General features: G+C 32.5%; 1 protein-coding gene across 1 annotated transcript in view; it reads right to left on the bottom strand.

Moving 5' to 3' along the window:
- The window catches only part of LOC102674519, a 378471-nt gene that overhangs the window by 28529 nt on the left and 345473 nt on the right, over nucleotides 1-4469 (bottom strand). The gene's annotated exons all lie outside the window — the stretch shown is intronic.

The following is a 4469-nucleotide window of genomic DNA, read 5'->3' as shown; positions in this document are numbered from 1 at the left end:
TTTTTTTTTTTTTTTTTTTTTATTTCTGATCCGAGCCCCTCTTCTCTTCGTCGTTTGACATGTGTCCGTTCATAATGGATCGATGTATCGCGAATCGTTATCTGGTTGGTCGGATGAGATCATCCCTGACATTGAGAGAAATTGAGATATAAATGGCGGGTGAACGTACAATATCAAAAGTTTGGAATAGTTGAGAATTTAAAATTTAATGATGCAGTCTTTCTCGAGAGTTGTGGAATCATCAATTGTTTTAATTTTTCTGATGTTACCCGTAGAAGATCTATTGAAATAAAGTATTCCATTTTTAAAGTTAGGCTCAATTTATTTTCAATCACAATTTGGAATTAAAATTTTTTTATAGTATATCGTATACTATTAATAAAATTGACAAAAGGAATGAATATACATCTCAAGTTTAATTAAATCCTAAGAAGATTGCATCCAACAATTATTCATAAATATAATATAAAAATTAATAAAAAATTCAATCAATTAGAGAAAAGATAGATTTTCTGTAAAAAAAAAAATCTGTTTTCTAATTTCTTACTTATAACAAAACTCTGAACTAGCATTAGATCTTTTCTTAAAAATTATAGTTATTGATATTTAAGGAAGATCAAATATATATTAATTTCAATACCTTTTATAATGTTATTATTTCTTTCATTATTTCATTATATTCATTATATATTCATTATATTCAAATTATATTCATTATATTCACTATTCTTCATTCCACAATAATTAATAATGCAGTGTCCCACTGCAATACTAGCATAATAAAAAATTTCTCATTTCCCAGCATACCTCTCATTTGCAATGTTGATCTCGAATCAACGACAAAAAGTAATAGTAGAAGCCATGATATCGAGAAAACTGAAAACTTTTCAAAACTTTCAGTCTTCGATATAGAGAGAGACAGAGACAGATAGACAGAGAGAGAAAGAGAGAGAGAGAGAAAGTCTCATCTTAATGAAAATCTGTGTCCTTCCATTCACTCTTCCCTCTACTTATGCATCTTTATAAATTCGCTCGAATTTATAGGAGGGGTTGTGTATTTAGTTAAATGCACACCCCTTACACCCCTCGTCGCACCATTTAATTACGACACTAATTAGACATTCATTCTCTCAGATCCGCGTAAAGATCTCCACCTCCTCCTTCCATTCTTCTTCGAGGGAGACGAAGGGGGCGAGGATGGAACTGGTTTGGAACCAAGAGAAGGGTTGAAAGGGGTGCGTTCCTCGAGCCAGGCTTTTCTTTCTTTTCTTTTCTTTTTTATTATTATTATTATCTTCTACTTCGACGGTAATATCAGCCGCGTTTCCGCGTCGATTTTCTCCCCTCGTTTTTCCTTCTTGCCCCTCTCACCCTCGTATATTGATTACATAAGCGAGTGAATATACTGCCCTCGCTAAAAACATCCCCCCAGTTTTGCCACCCCTCCGTTTAACACACGCCACCCGCTTGTTTTCACGACACCTATCTGCAACCATCCCCCCACGAGCAGGTTATCGGTTAAACGAACGAGAGGGGATGGGGATGTATCCGTTACTGTACTCTGCTTCTCTGTACTTTTGGTAATGGTGGTAAATCGTCTAAGTTGAATCGAATTTTTTTTTAAATTAGAAACTGATTAATTTTAATTTAATTTATTTTGTTTTCAATTTTGAAAATAATCCTTGAAAGATTTATTGAAAGATGGCGTTGTTAAATGTATGTTTTAAGAGATTTATATTTAGATTACAAAGTGGAAAAATAAATTTAAATACACTTTTGCTTCTTTTTAACGAATAATGAACATCTACCAACATATTTGGCGAAACCTAACCTCGCTTAACTGCATGAGAAACGCATAAATATATTGCACACTTTAACTGATAACTTTTCCTTTCTTATTCTCATTCTTTATTCGAAAATTTCACAAAGTTTCTGTTTAAATAGAAGAAACAATATACATTTTGAATACACAGAAAAACCTACTTACTTTTATATTTAATAAAAGAAACATAAATATTGCAAATATCACAAATAATATCGCAAATGTTTTCGAGATTATGTCGCGATTTCTAGAATCATTCTGTAGAGGGCACCTCTGTCAACAAACCTGCAGAAAGATTTTCCGTTTCCTTCTGGAACAGGAGATTCGCTTTGCGAGTTTTACGCGACCTGCGTCTCCCAACAGTCTTATTTTCGCACGTGAAAAGCTTTGCGTATGCAAATAATGGAAGTAACCGAGTACCCCTCTGCGTTTAATTAACGGAATTTCCTTCTATTTGTCTCGCTCTCGCTTTCTTTCTCTCTACCGCGAGATCCAATAAAATCTTGTCAAATTGAGAAAGAGCGAGAGAGAGAGAGAGATTTCACCAGCGCACCACGAGAACTCATTTTTACGAAGATAACCTATTACACGGATAATTACGACGTTACGTAGATATAATGTCTGTTTGCGGATTAGAGGGGAACTGCTCTATGTACAGAGCGTTTCAGGGAACGTTAGTACGAATTCGACTGGTTGGTTAAGTTCTCCGCGTAAGCGTAACCCTTCCTAGAGGAGAAGATTAGCATTTGGAAATTATTAACGATGAGTTGAGTGGATAGAGATGGTGGTAGTTTGTTAGTGCATGAATCAATTTAGCGCAATGTATATGTTATATCGTCTCTTCTTTTTTCTTTCTCTGAATTTTTGATTCGAGAGTCGATGTTAAAGCGTCAGATTTATGTAAAAAGTATAGAAAATGTGAATGAGCTAAGAAGTTTCCTTAAATAAATAGATATATTTTTATATATTTTGTTGGAAAAGTATGTATTGTCTGTAAATATACACTATTTTTTAATAAATAATAATTTTAAATAATAATAATAATAATTTTAAATAATAATTTTTCAATTTTTTATAGGTTATGTACAGGATATTAATATATTCATATTCATCTCACTTTGTCTGATAAAAAACTTATAATAAATAATCAATATTTTTCCATACCAATTTTTATATTTCTTTCGAGCTCTATAATTGTTTATATATCAATACTTTTTATATACACGTTCGTTGGATATACGTACTTACATAAATTGATTGAATTTGATATTCAGAAAAATAAGAAATCCGTTAAATTTTCCTTCTTTTCATTTTTTTTTTTTTTTTTTTTTGTTTTACCGTAAACTGTGCTAAATTTCAATTTCTTCACAAAACTTTCGTCTCACGATAAAAAAAATAATATAACTTCGATAACTTTTTCGAAGCGTAAACATTTTCGCTGTTCCTAACCCTCCCTCCCCCTTCCTTCTCGAATACAAATTTAAAGAATCATCCCTCCCCCCATAGTAGGTTCATCGTAAACACGTTTCTTTACGTTGAAAAAAAAAAAAAAAAAAAGAGAGAATCTTTCTTTCTCTCTGCCCGTAGGAGGAGGGGAAACAATATCGAAACTTACAGCGTTAACAGTTCAACGAATCCTTTTGTCCTTTGTAAATTCCCCGAGATTGTTCGTGAAGCTTAGCGGGCTTTTATCTCTTGCCCAGGCTTCAGAGACATTTAAAGCCCTTTAAAAAGGACAAGAGTACGACTGCAGAGGCGATGATTTCGCTCCGTGTTAATGGAGAACCCTTCGAGAAAATACAAAGATCTTCCCTGGCCTGACTCTAAAGAGCTTAAGCATTAGTTAATTTAAAGCTGCCTTTATCCCCTGGACGGGTAACGCGTGGAAATTAATAATCGATATCGACGAATCGTTATGGTGTTTCTTTCTGAAATCGTGATTGTGTTCTTTCCTTTTCGAAGAATCCTTTTTCTACATTACATATATAAAGAAGTTTTTCTTTCTCGATTTTGATTCTACAACGATGAAAAATTGTGTTGTAGTGCAGCTATTTTTATACGATAAAGTGAACAGGTTTTTCAGATAGTTATAGTGATCTAGTTTTCTTTCTTTTTATAAAAATATATCGTTAATATTAGTACTTGTTAATGTTAATACTTGTTATTATCCACTAATATTTTTTTTTATATTATACAACGCGTCGAAGAGTTATTTACATCACAGCGACATGAACATTAAGTGCACACGATGTAAACAGTTCCTTAGAAGAATTTTTTTATTTTTATTCTCTTCCGATAAATGCGAACTTGCATTGTTGAAATCACGTTGGCACTTTTGAGTAATAGACTTAAAACTTACATTCCAATTATTCCTATTTCTATTATTACTTTCCTAATATATCTTATACAATAATTCTATAAAAGTAATAAAGTAACGTATAATTGCAAAGTAATACTCTTCGTTAAAAAAAAAAAAGAAAAAGAAAAAGAAAGAAAATAATTTTACAGAAGATAAATCATCGATCTTTCCGCAAAACACCGTATAATCCATCAAAATCTGGGAAGAAGGGTCGTCGAAGAAAATTTAATTACGCCGAAACGAGCTCGTCCAAGTAAGGGGAGTGAAATTCAAAGTAGCCAGAGCGGA

The sequence above is a fragment of the Apis dorsata genome, unplaced genomic scaffold (genome assembly GCF_000469605.1).
Source record: "Apis dorsata unplaced genomic scaffold, Apis dorsata 1.3 scaffold_207, whole genome shotgun sequence".
In the NCBI taxonomy this organism is placed as follows: domain Eukaryota; kingdom Metazoa; phylum Arthropoda; class Insecta; order Hymenoptera; family Apidae; genus Apis; species Apis dorsata.
Note: the sequence above shows the minus strand (reverse complement) of the source record. Positions and strands in the feature narration are given on the sequence as shown.